The sequence below is a fragment of the Amia ocellicauda genome, chromosome 10 (assembly GCF_036373705.1).
Source record: "Amia ocellicauda isolate fAmiCal2 chromosome 10, fAmiCal2.hap1, whole genome shotgun sequence".
In the NCBI taxonomy this organism is placed as follows: domain Eukaryota; kingdom Metazoa; phylum Chordata; class Actinopteri; order Amiiformes; family Amiidae; genus Amia; species Amia ocellicauda.
The window spans coordinates 41,418,407-41,432,938 of record NC_089859.1 but is presented as its reverse complement, the minus strand read 5'-3'; positions in this window follow the sequence as shown (position 1 = coordinate 41,432,938).

Below are 14,532 nucleotides of genomic sequence, written 5' to 3'. Positions count from 1 at the left end.
GGTGGCAGAGTTTACATTACATTATTTGTCATTTAGCAGACGCTCTTATCCAGGGCGACTTACATTTGTACCCATTTATTATTATTATTATTATTATTATTATTATTATTATTATTATTAATATTTTTATTTCTTGGCAGACGCCCTTATCCAGGGCGACTTACAACATAACTGCAAAAATACAGTGAAGTACAATCAATCAATCAATCCATTTTTATTTGTATAGCGCCCTTCGCAGGGTAGCCACAGAGTGCTATACAGACTGGTAAACATACAACAAACATACAGCAAAATAAAAAACATAAATACAATAAAATCAAATATAGACCTGTAAACATTTTACATGATCTAGAATAAAGTGAGTGAACATTTAAGTAAATAAAGCATTTAGGAACGGAGGAGAGAAAAACAAGAAAACTCCTAAGGATGGCATGTAGGAGAAAATGAATCTCTGGGGGTCCACGGCCTAGGGCCTAGGCCTAATGGTTGCCTCCCCTCCAGGCAGTATACTTATTACAGCAGCAAGGAGATCAGAAAGTTCTTTATCGGTGCTGCTGGCTGTGGTCTTCCCTGTGGAGGAGGCCTCTCGCTGGCCATCGGGGGTGGAGGGTTTGGACCATCAATAGGCTTTGGGTTGTGATGGCTCATCAAACCTTGGGTGTGGATGCCCCGTTGACCCTCCTTTGTGAGGTGCTTCTGGGATGGGTTGTGCCTCATCAGACGGGTAGGGAGGTGCCAGTCCCTTTAGTGCTTTAAATGTTAATAAGAGCACTTTAAAGTCTATCCTGTAGTGCACGGGCAGCCAGTGAAGAGAAGCCAATACTGGAGTGATGTGTTCATGTTTTTATGTTTTTGTTAGGATTCTTGCAGCAGCATTTTGGACTGAAGTGCACAAATAGCTCTGTTTGTGCTGCCTGACAGAATGGCATTACAGTAGTCCAATCTAGATGTAACAAATGTGTGTATCAATTTCTCAGTGTCCTGTAACGAGAGGAATTGTCTTAGTCTAGCAATGTTTCTAAGCTGGAGGAAGGAAGATCTCGACACATTCTGAATGTGTGATTCAAAAGATAGATTATGATCACAGATGACACCCAGGTTTCATGCCATCCCCTTAGGGGAGAAATTAAAGTTATCATTACTCAGTTTTGTTAGTGAATGATGAACAGTTCGATTTTTGTCTCCTAAAATTATGACTTCTGTTTTGTCAGAATTAAGCATAAGAATTTTTTTTCTCATCCATGTTTTAATCTCAGACAGACAGCAGATTCGTTTTTCTAGGTCTATGGTGTTGTTAGGATTTACTGACAGATATAATTGTGTGTCGTCTGCGTAACTGTGAAAGTTAATATTATGTCGTCGAATGATATCACCTAAAGGGAGCATGTACAATGAAAAAAGTATAGGTCCGAGGACTGAGCCCTGTGGGACTCCGTACTTAACCTCAGTTAAATTTGAGTGGTTCTCGTTAATCTGTGCATATTGGAGTCTGTTTGACAGATATGATTTAAACCATGAAAGCACATTGCGAGATAGGCCAATACGGTTTTCTAAGCGGTGTATCAAGATTTTGTGGTCGATTGTGTCAAAAGCCGCACTTAAGTCTAATAAAATAATAACACTGGTGTGCCCTACATTGGAGGACTGAAACACGTCATTCAATACTTTTAACAGGGCCGTTTCTGTACTAAGGCCGGAACGGAAGCCTGATTGAAATTCTTCATAAAGATGATTATCGGTTAAAAAAGCTTGCAGTTGGTTTTCAACTACTTTCTCTAGAACCTTAGAAAGGAAGGGAAGGTTTGAGATAGGTCGATAGTGTTTAAGTTGGTTAGGGTCGACACTGGGTTTCTTAAGAAGTGGTTTAATTACAGCTATTTTAAATGATTCAGGAACAGATCCTGAGAATAAAGAGACATTGATAATATTGTGTATTCTGTGAATAATTCATGGCAGAGATTGTTTTAGCAGTTTAGTGCGTATAGGGTCTAGTGCGCAGGTTGTTGTTTTCATTTTAGTAATTAAGGAGACCAATTCCTGGTGATTTACTACGTTAAACGAGTCCAAGGTAGGCAGGGGCTGTGAAGGACTGCATGTGTCAGCTATAGTATCTGTGTATGTTTCCTGTTCTATCTGTTTTCTAATGCTGTTAACTTTGCTATTGAAATGATCCATGAAGTCACTACAGGTGAAATTGGGGGGGATGACCTCTGAAGGCTTTACCTTCTGGTTAGTAAGTGTCGCTATTGTATTAGAAAGAAAACGCGGGTTATTCTTATGCGTCTCTATTAAATTGGAGTAGTAGGCAGACCTAGCAGAGGACAGGGCCTGCTTGTATCTTATTATACTGTCATTCCATGCCATGTGAAGACCTCTAGTTTTGATTCTCTCCATTTACGCTCACATCTACGGCATTCTGTTTTAAGTGAGCGAGTGTGTTCGTCAAACCACGGTGAGTGTTTTGTTGGTTTTTATTTGTCGTGTCCTTAATGGGGCTACTAAAGCAGTGCTTAGTGTATTGTTGAAATTATTTAATAATTCATCTGCAGATCCTTCTTTTGATAAAGCTAGCATTTGGCAACAGGGTAGTGAATTTATGAATAGCAGTGGGATTTAGGCAGCGAGTTTCTATGTTCCTTTCCGTGTGTCTAATTCTACTCCTCCTACAAGGCAATCAATCATTACAAATTAAATTTAGCTAAAACAGCAATTCAAAATAATACATTTTACAATTTTCAATTTACAATTTACACAAGTACAGTAAGTGACATCCTACATCCTTGACAGTGAAAGCTAAGTGCTGTCAAGATGTAGGGTCACAGTCAAGGGCTACGGGAAAGGGAGCAAGGAGGAAAATAATCAAGAACGCGAGAAGCATAATACAACTGTGAAGTGCTATCTAGCAGGGATAGAGGACTAATATTACAAGTGCTGTCGGAAGAGATGCGTCTTGAGTAAGTGCCGGAATGAGGTCAAGGACTCTGCTGTTTTGACTTCGGTGGGCAGGTCGTTCCACCATTTAGGTGCCAGGGATGAGAAGGAGCGGTTCTGGAGGAGGCAGAGTTGGTCTATACAACTGGGTATTTTACTGGAGCAATCTAAGTGAAGTACCTTGCTCAAGGGTACAACAGCACTGCCCCACCTGGGATTTGAACCCAAAACCCACAATATGAGTCCAGAGCCCTAAGCACTACTCCACAGTGTTGCATTAATCACAGACTGTACCAAGGCTCCATGTGATTCTTTATTGCACTTATACTGTTATTATTGTTTATTTGATTTAATTTTAATTATTCACTGATTGAGTCGTGTTCTCAAATTGTTTGTTTTCATTGATTGTATTCACTGATTGATTGACTTTAATTGATATTCACTATTATTGAACAGGCAGAAGCTTTGATCCCCGATGCGGCGCACCTGCATCACTGAGCAGCGGCCGCCTTCCCTCATGGCCACTACACCTGTGGACACTCAGCTGGAGATAAAGGCTGCCCTGCCAGAACAAAGGGGCACGGCGGAGCACCAGCAGGGACAGTGACTGCGGGACGGGTTACAGAGGAGAGGATATCGGCTGTGAGGGTGCCAGCCGGTAGGCACTAACTCCTCGCAGGGTCGGAGCGGGTCCCTGCAGATCGGGAGCTGCCTGGAGAAACATTAGCCGCTGGACGCAGTGACTCGACAGCGACAAGAGGATCTAAGGGACTATTACTGGCCAGAGACATTGACTTGGCTTCTACAAGACTGTATTCCTGGACTTGCCTTCTTGGCTCTGCGGTTTCCAGCTTCTCGGCGTTAGATGGCACTTTGGGGCTCCGGACCAGCAGCCGGAGGGAGAAGCACATAGCGGACGGGTGAGAGGGACGCGCTCAATATCCCTGTGAGCTTGTGATCGCAGCACTTGCCAGTGAGCGAGCATGTCCTCCTCCTGAGACTGCTCTTTGTCCTGGATTGGGGCTGCTTGTGCGGACGAGCTGCTCGTTTGTGAGGATCTCTAGCCTGGGACGGAACCGGAGGCCGAGCCGGGTTGGGACTGTGTAATTGAGACCATTCTCTCGCCATTCTCCATCGTTTCATACATACGTTTTTTGATTGTGAATATAGGGGGTATTGTCTGGGCTTAGTTTTATTTGGGAATTTAGTATAGTTTATTATATTTTCAGCTTTTGTATAGGTTTCTGTATTTTTATTTTTGCCCAGGTGATTAAAGGCAATTTTAATTGTAAAAAAAACATTGAGAGAACGGTCAGATTTCGTGCCCTGCTAGTTGCCCCTGTTGTATTGTACATGGTGAATTTTATTTAATGGACTAGAATAAGACCTTTCTTATTTACTGGTGACGTCTGTCCTGGGACCTTACCTGCAGGGGGAAATAAGTGAGTGGGAGCGAGTCCCCACCTCGCGTAACTCAGTTGGGATGGCGTAGCGAGACTTCATGCGACCCAGTCAGAGGTGATTCTAGGGTATGTGGGGGCCCCAGGCAAAATAAATCCTGATGGTGAAGCCAGGGAGAGCATGGTGGGGTTTCCCATTTTCGACACCCCTGGACCCACTGTTCACTGCCACGCGTGACAATTTTCAGGTTTTTCTGAATGCTTAAACACTAACAGTGATTCTTGAAGTACTATCTCTGAAATAATTAACACTTTTAGGCAATGTATTTAACAAGTGAGCAATGGGTTCAATCAAATATGAGCTGTTATACTGTTGCAGGTATAATTGGGATATTTTGAGATGGAAACCGGTAAGTGCTGTAGTCTTACTGGTACAGTAATATGTACTGTACTTTCATAATGAGAAGGATCTCTCACTACAGTTTCTCAGTCGTTTATACACTGTGACCGAAAGCATGCACAGAGTGATCCGAGGTTCAAGCTAACATCCCAGAACCACTTCTGCAGGACTATGCACACCTTCACCTTGCTTCAACTCAATTGGTGAGTCCAGTTCACTCATGTTGCAAAACATTACTCGCAACTCTCAATGTGTTGGCACAATTGTCATTGAGAAAACACCTGTACCTTTTGTGCAATACATGAGTCATCAGACAAAACTCAAAGTGCTAATGTACTACAACACACTTCACGTCTGCAAACCCATCCATCCATTTTCAAAACACACAATTCCTGTGAGGGTCGCAGGGCAGCCAGAGCCGATCCCGGCAGTGATAGGGCACAAGGCAGGAATACAACCAGGACAGGATGCCAGGCCATCGCTGGGCAACATATACACAGCAATTTAACATAACCTAAACTGCATGTCTTTGGACAGTGGGAGGAAACTGCAGAGCCTGGAGAAAACCCACACGGCACATGGCAAATAATGCGATTAGACTCAGAGAAATCCAAACGTGTATAATAGAGGATAATGGGATGTTTCAGAACATAGACCATGTTTCAATATCCACTATTGATCGTTTGCTGAGAAGGCACAGGATGAGCATGAAGCAAATATATCGTGTACCATTTGAGAGGAACTCTGATCGTGTGAAAGAGATGTGCTACTTTTACATGCAAGTGAGTATGAAACTGTTTCCAGTACTATTGTGCACTTAGAAGAGACAGAGGTCCAGGAAGTGCAGTAATGCACCATGTTCTAATCACTGTTCCTACATGGTCAGAGAATACTCAAGCTTGATGCCAGCGATGACCACATTGAGTTCATCTATGTGGACGAGGTAGGATTCAAGAGGCGGTGCTGGGGAAGGAACATCATTGGCCAGCAAGCAAGTCCCTGGCCAAAGGGGTGGAAACATAACCATGTGGGCTGCTATCAGTCATTGCATTTTGTTGCTTGTTATATATAAATACATTGATAATTTTTGGGTAGGCAGGATCATCCATGCATCCATCCATTTTCAAAACCACTTAGGGTCGCAGGGAAGCTGGAGCTGATCCTAGCACGCATAGGGTGCAAGGCAGGAACACACCCAGGGCAGGATGCCAGGCCAGCACTGGGCAACACACACACACACATACAGGGCAATTTAGTATGGCCAATTAAGCTAACCCACATGTCGTTGGACGGTGGGAGGAAACCCACATGTACCCGGGGAAAACATGCAAACTCCATACAGACAGGCAACCCAAGCTGGGTCTTGAACCTGGGACCCCTAGAGCTGTAAGGCAACACACCACTGTGCCACGACTGGCCAGGATCAAACATTGTATAATATAAAGTTCTTTACTGTCTGTGTTGATGGATTCTTTTTGTTTTCCTACATGAATCTTCCATTTTGAGGAGAGAGTTTTATTTTTCTAAACACAGTGTATTCTTAATGCTCAGTGTGAGAAACAGATATGATGTATGTGTGTGTGATTCTGACCCAATTCTTTGATTTTGAGGGCTGTGTATATAGTTTTTAGGCCAGAATTTTCCCCTGTGTGTGTTTAGCAGATGTGACTTTTTATTATGGGCATTGTGTTAACAGTTTAGGAGTATTGTGGTATAATAGTGTGTATGCAATTGGGAAAAACTATAAAACCATTGAAATGTTTTTAGAGAACTGCAAGAAAACCAGTATCTGGTCGAATGTTCACCCCAGAGCAGGAAACGCACATTGTAAATATAAAATAACTGCATCACACTCAGAGAACTGCAGGACCACATAATGGCAGATAACACACATTCCACAACATCAACAGAGTGAGTCTCTCGGCACTCTCTCGTCTACTGAAACTTAATAGAATTGGGATGAAGCAGCTATACAGAGTTCCTTTCGAACAAAACTCAGACCGTGTAAAACAACTGAGATATGAATATCTGCACGTAAGCTATACTATCCTATCATTGGTACTGGATCTGGAAGTGCACGGTGCTACATCATATTGACTGATCCCTGTCTTTTCATACTGTGCTACATTGTTTTGTCATGGAGCTAGAAGCAGATTCAGTGCATCGTGAGCTAATATATGTGGACGAGGCAGGTTTCAATCTTGCAAAAACAAGCGGCCACGGCAGAAATATCATCGGACACCGTGCAATCATCAACATCCCAGGACAACGTGGTGGCAACGTAACAATGTGTGCGGTCCTTCACCATCATGCAATCCTTGGCCCATACAACACTGCACACATCATCACATTTCTGGACACCCTCCACAAACAGACTAATCCCTAATGACTGGGTGCCAGAAAAGCCCAGGTACGTTATCATCTGGGACAATGTTAGTTTCCACCGGGCTGCTGTGGTCCGCAATTGGTTCACAGGTCACCCACTTTTCATCAAACTCAATCGCCCCCATAATCTGCGTTCTTGAATCCTATTGAAGAATTCTTCTCTGTATGACGTTGGAAGGTGTATGATCGCCAGCCCCACCAACGCATACCCCTTCTACAGGCAATGGAGGAGGCTTGTGGAGACATCGATCAGGGGTCATGCCAGGCCTGGATATGGCACTCCAAGCGATACTTTCCATGCTGCCTGGCTCAAGACAACATCGCATGTGATGTGGATGAAGTCTTATGGCCAGACCCACAAAGAAGGTGAGATGTAGCCTAATTTTTTCTGTTCTTTTTCCTAGCACAAATGTCTTTTCTTCTACTGCATTTTTGTTGTTTGAGGAGTGTTAGAACATTGAGAGAAAGAAAAAAAAACATTCCCCTTATTTGTATTGATAATGGGTTACAGTGAGGGAAAAAAGTATTTGATTCCCTGCTGATTTTGTACGTTTAAGAGAGTGCTCCCTTTAAGAGAGTGCTCCTAACCTCAGCTCATTACCTGTATTAAAGACACCTGGGAGCCAGAAATCTTGCTGATTGATAGGGGATCAAATACTTATTTCCCTCATTAACATGCAAATCAATTTATAACTTTTTTGAAATGCGTTTTTCTGGATTTTTTTGTTGTTATTCTGTCTCTCACTGTTAAAATACACCTACCATTAAAATTATAGACTGATCATTTTTTTGTCAGTGGGCAAACGTACAAAATCAGCAGGGGATCAAATACTTTTTTCCCCTCACTGTATGTTCGGGAATACACATTATTAGTATTATTTTTATTTCTTGGCAGACGCTCTTATCCAGGGCGACTTACAAAATAGAAGCGCAATACAAAGTGCAAGAATACAATTCAGTACAAGGCATCAAACATTACAAATTCAAATTTACATTATACAAGGCAATTCAAAACATAATACATTTTACAACTTCCAATTTACACAAGTAAATACAATAAGTAAAGTCATACATCCTGGAAAGTGAAAGCTAAGTGCTGTCAAGATGTTAGGTCCCAGTCAAGGGCTACGGGAAAGGGAGCAAGGGGGAAATCAATAATACAAGTATTAGTAATACAAGGCAAGAAGCATGGTAAAATGTTGTGAAGTGCTACCTTACAGGAGAGTAAAGGGACTAATATTACAACTAATATATCCTTCCGGCGCTAACTCAAGACATCTTTTCAGACAGTACTTGTAATATTAGTCCCTTTAATCCCCGTTAGATAGCACTTCATAGCATTTTGTCATGCTTCTTGGATTATTGATTGATTTTCCTCCTTGCTCCCTTTCCTGTAACCCTTGACTGTACCTTACATCTTGACAGCACTTAGCTTTACTTTCCAGGATGTATGTCCGCACTTACTGCACTTAACTGTATAAATTGGAAGTTGTAAAATGTATTATATCTTGAATTGCTTTGTTTAATGTAAATTTGAATCTGTAATGTTTGATGCCTTGTATTTAACTGTATTCTTGCACTTTGTATTGCACTTATTTTATAAGTCGCCCTGGATAAGGGCGTCTGCCAAGAAATAAAAAAAAATAATAATATTGTGTCGGTATCGGGAGCCAGTGGCGGGAGCGGAGCAGTGGAGTAGTGTGTGCGAGGGAAAGAGATTACCAGGCGAGCCGCAGAGTTCTGGATGAGCTGGAGTGGCGGGTAGTAGTTGCAGGCAGGCCGGCCAGGAGGGAGTTGCAGTAGTCCAGGCGGGAGAGGACCAGTGACTGGATGAGCAGCTGAGTCAAGAAGTTGGTGCGGAAGGGACGGATTCGGCGTATGTTGCTCAGGAAGAATCTGCAGGTGCCTTTCAGTGTGGTGATGTGCTGGGTGTAGGAGAGCGCAGGATCAAGAATGACTCCTAGATTTTTAGCGGAAGAAGCAGGAGAAAGTGTGGTGGATTCCAAGGGGATTGAGATGGGGAGATCAGCAGAAGGTGAGGAAGAGTGGGGGAAAAAAAGGAGATCCGATTTAGAGAGGTTGAGCTTGAGGTGGTGTGACTGCATCCAGGCGGAGATAGCAGACAAACAGGAAGAGATGCGAGAAGGGATGAGAGGGTCAGAAGAGGGAAAAGACAGGAAGATCTGGGCATCATCTGCATAGAAGTGGTAGGAGAAACCATGGGATGCGATGAGGGGGCCCAGGGAGCGAGTGTAGAGAGAGAACAGGAGCGGGCCCAGGATGGAGCCTTGGGGTACGTCTATGAGGAGAGGTTGGGGGGTGGATGAGGAACCTTGCCATGTCACTTGGTAGGTCCAGTCGTTGAGGTAGGAGGAGATCCAGGTGAGAGCAGTTCCAGAGATACCGAGGTCAGCGAGGTAGGAGAGGAGGATGGAGTGATCGACAGTGTCAAATGCTGCAGAGAGATCAAGGAGGATGAGGACTGAGGAGAGGGAGGCCGCCCGAGCACACCGGGGGGAGTCAGTGACTGCCAGGAGAGCCGTCTCGGTGGTGATTCTGAGTCTGAGATGTCCAGGGGTGTCACGAAGAGTTGCGAAGGGGAACAGCCTCTAGACAAGATGAGGTCTAACTGGCAGCCTGCACTGTGAGTGGGTGGAGACGGAGAGAGAGAAGTTAAAGGAGTAAAAGAGAGGAAGAAATCCGGCAGAGTGGGAGGGTTTGGAGAGGATGGTAGGTGAGGACAGCGAGGGGAGGGAGGAGAGAAGAAAGTCGAGTTCATCCAGGAAGGTGGTGAGTGGACCAGGAGGACAGTAGAGAACTAGAAGAAAGAGGTGAGAGGGAATTCAAAGCTGTTGGAGGCGATAGAGGAGAGAGAGGGGGGTGGCACAGAGAATAGCAGAGAAGGGGAGAGCAGGAGCCCTATTCCCCCCCCACCCAGTAAGACAGGGGGAGTGGGACAGGACAAACACAGAGGATAAGGCAGCAGGGGTGGATGAGTTCTCCGGGGAGATCCATGTCTCAGTGAGAGCGAGGAAATCCAGAGAGTGGTGGGAGGCGAAGGCGGAGATGAAGTCGGCCTTGTTGGAAGCATACTTTACACATTTGGATGCCTGTGTGTATGTGTGTTTACTACATGTATGAATAAACTTTATTGCAAACTGCTATGCCCTGTACATGAAAAAGCAAAAGCCACAAGTGTTTTTCATTTATACTATCATTCATGCTTAGTTGGCGCTTTGTGTGCCTATTCAAATAATGGTTTGTGTGTACTGTATTGCATACGCAACCTATCGTTATCTTTCAAGTCGGAAGCACTGCCCAAGGGGGAGGGGTTGCTGTATAACAAAGCCGTCGCAGGGGCGGAGGCAGCGAGCTGATAAGGGAGCCTGCCACGAGGTGCACCGCAAGGGTGCCTAGGCAACACAACTCCAGACAGTTACCTCAGGGATCCCGTAGGGCCGCACCTGAGCCGTCCAGGAGCGAGGACCATAGTCACGCTCTACCGGGAGCTGTCTGCTATCTGCATATACAAAGCAGGGCTACAGAGGTTAACTCTTATGCCCTCCACTTACAAGAACAAGGCCGGCTGCTCTACTAGTGCAGCTAGGAGCGAGGCCGTAATCTACTTGCACAATGTCTGGTGTAGGCAATCAAGCACTTGTGCGGCCTCCGCGCAATATCATGGCAGTGGACCCCTGATCCAATAGGAGCGGGTCACAGACCCAATGAGAAAAATACAATATAATACATAGCTGGCTAATCAGAAAGAGTAGCCGAGCTGAACAATATACAATATAAACATATCGCATGACAGGAAGACAGGACAGGAAAACTTCGGAGGTTTCAGGAGAAGCATGCAATCTGACTTAATGTTTCAAAATAGCCCTATTGTAAATATAAACCAAAGATATTAAATGTTGTAATTTCCAAAACAGGGCAGTTGCCATAATATCAGGTACTGTCAAATGTTCTCTAGCCGAAAACTGTTTTTTTCAGTTTGTTACGCCATGGCGTCCAACTCGTAACACCTTTTTTCACTATGTCACCATAGAGACATTTCAAGCCAGGCAGTTTATTAGGTTTACAAATAATAATAAATAATCTAACTGCTGTTTGACGTCTCCCATGTCAGCTTCTCCTTGTACTGCTTCGAGACAGGACAGAAGATTGCTTTAGTTTCTATGTCGCCACAGTTTCAATGAAGGCACTGTTCCTCGGAAGATGTCACAGAAAATATACAGTATCCTCTTGGACTGGGGCTGGTATTGCGAGACCATGACCGTGCAGGCCCCACACCCCCATCTCCACAGCCATACTTCGTCCCTGTCAGCCTCACTGCGGAGACAAAGGAGTCAAGGAAAAACATCCTTGGCAAGAATTCATGAGCTCGGCAGGATGACGCAAAGAAGGAAATACTACAGAGTAACGAAACAATCACCAATCTAGATGTACACGTAATGTCACTTAAGGAAATATTGAAAGTTTAAAGTTTTTAAATACTGATTATCCCCCAGTCCATTATACTGTGGGTGCAAATATTATATTTCCTCATAGTTTACATTTGCTTACTATAGTATGTTTTTCCAAGGTTTTGCATGTAAACAATACATTAGCTGGTCTTCTCTTATAATATTATTATTGTTATACTGTTTAAAGTTATTGGATCCTATAGGGTATAAAGTTAAAAGTCACACATAAAAGAAAACAACAACATGCCAAAAAATGCAACGAAGTATCCCATAACCACAATATGTAATCTTTACATGCAAAAGTTAATAGAAACAAGAATATCGAAGTTGCCATGGTAAGAATACATAATGTCTCCGTATAGAATAGTATTCAAAGTTATACAGTATATCTAACCTTTAATTAGTTATTTTAAATCAAACTTATGTGTAATGATTGTAGGCTATTCATATTGCAGATATTAAACAACTAAAAACATGATCCTAAGTCAAACTCACTAACAAGCCATTCAGCGGTGGTTCTAGCCCCTTTCATCTCGGGGGGCATGGCTGGGGCCAGTTGTAATCGTAGCGGGGCCATCATCGGGGGGGTGTATTGTCCATGATGTTAGTGGTGGGGGGGGTGCTGACAGTGTTTTGTCCACGGTGCCAGTTAGGGGGGCCACAGGGGGTATGTGCCAAATTTGAGGTATGTGCCTATCCTGCGTTTTCTTTTCTTTCTTATTTCTTTTTTTTTTTACATACCAAAGTAAAGCTGTGACCTTATTTGGCAAAGTAGGGTTCAGGATTTAAATTCACAGTGGCTACCTGAACTAACAGTAATGGGGCACACAACAAGTAAACAGAGAAAATAACTACACTATTCCTACCCTCCCAAATCTTACAGGACAGGTGAGATGCCCCTACTCCAAGATACTTATACAATAGAAAAACTATGGTAATAATAATATAGCCCAAGACAAAAAATATTAATCTTTCTAGACTGTATTAAAGTTCAGCACTTCGGAAAAATAGAATTATTTTGTATTTCAATAAAACAAAAATAATTACTGGTATCCACACACCCAACCAATGTAAATGTCACGGACGGTGTTAATTAGCTCCTTAATCACCATTACTTATTATATTTATATTTCACTTCACTTTATGCAATATGGCTTGTGTATTTTGTTTGGTTCTATATTGCCATTATTTTGTGTGTTGATTATCTTTCACTTTATTGTTTAATTTGTTATTCACTTAGTATTATTTTGATTGTTTGCACGCGTGCCTTATTATTTGTGTTTCTTTGAGCCAATCACCACCGCACAACTCACCTGGGTCCACCTGCACTCTTCACACGCGTCCCCACTTAATCACCCTGCCCTGGGAGAGGAGAGGAGGGAGCGTCTGATACGAGCCGCAGAGACCTCCCACATTGGAAAGTGGACTTCAGCAGACAGGAGGGGAGGTGGCAGACCTGGGAGCAGGACCCAGATCAACACGGCGCACAGGGACAGAATAGTGATGTCGTTCGCGAATGTGCCGGGTCCCGTCTGAGAAAGGATGTCTGTTCTTATGTTTTTATTTCTTATAAATGAATACAAGACAGAATAAAAGTATGAATGTTGTGTTGATGTGCTGCGTATGATGACATTGTCCCGGTGCTCCCGTTTGGTGCAGCACACACACCTCAACACAACATTCAGTCAGTGCGAGTGGTGCGGCCGAGCAGTGTGGCGAAAAGTTCATCTTTAATTACGGGTCAGAAAACAAGATGAGTGACAGGCACAAACGAAGTAGCATTTGGATGCATTTTGATAATATAAACAACAAAGGCAGAATGTAAAAATTGTAAAGTATCATATCAAGCAGGGTCTACTAACAACCTTCACAGACACATTAGAATTATAAATCCATCAATGCAGTTGGAAGAAAACAGGCAAGCTAGCATGCCTGCTACTGAAAATGAAAATACCTGTGCGATTACTGGAACCATTGCTGCTGCAGTGCTCACAGCCACCCCTCAGGCATCAGGTACTGCGACCTATTGCAACCCATAGTTCTATAAGCCAATTTATGCCAAAGGCCATGACCCCAGCAAGACCAAACACAATTGATGAGGTATTGGCTAAAATTATTGCAAGGGAATTCCAACCATTCTCAGTCGTGGAGGACAAGGGATTTAGAAGCTACACCCATGCTCTCAATCCAATGTATGTTCTTCCAAGCAGGAAAACACTCTCCCAAACAACTATTCCAAGACTGTATGACAGACAATGTGCTTCACTGCAAGAAAGGGTTAAAAAGGCTACAGCAGTTTGCCTGACAACTGACTGCTGGACATCCAGAGCCACCACTTCCTTCATGTCTGCTACATGTCACTTCATTGAAAATTATAAAAAATGGTGTCCAATCTTCTGGACTGTTTTGAGTTTAGTGGCAGACACACTTCAGATAACTTGGCAGAGGGACTGCTAAGAGTGCAAAAAAAGGGTGGCAAGTAGAAAACAAAGTGGATTGCTGTGTTACTGACAACGCAGCTAACATCACCAAAGCTTTTTAACATCTTGAAATGGACCCACCACCCATGTCTCGTGCACACAATCAACCTGGTTGTAAGAGATGCCCTGAAGGTGATGAAGCCCACTGTGAACAAAGTGAAGGCGATGCGGGAATTCTTCCATAAGAGCACACGAGCCACAGAGAAGCTGAAGTCTTCTCAACGCCAGATGGGTATGCCTGAGCTGAGGTCCAAACAAGAAGGTGGAATTCAACATTTCATATGCTGAAACGGGTTCTGGAGTCCAAGGATGCAATCATCTCTACCTTGGCCATTATCAATGCACCTGTTGATGCTCTGAGCCAAGAAGAGTGGGAGGAAGTGCGAGAGACATGCACTGTTCAGGAACCCTTTGAGCAGTCACTGTGGAGATCAGTGCAGACAGGTACAATGGACAACTGTTTTTAC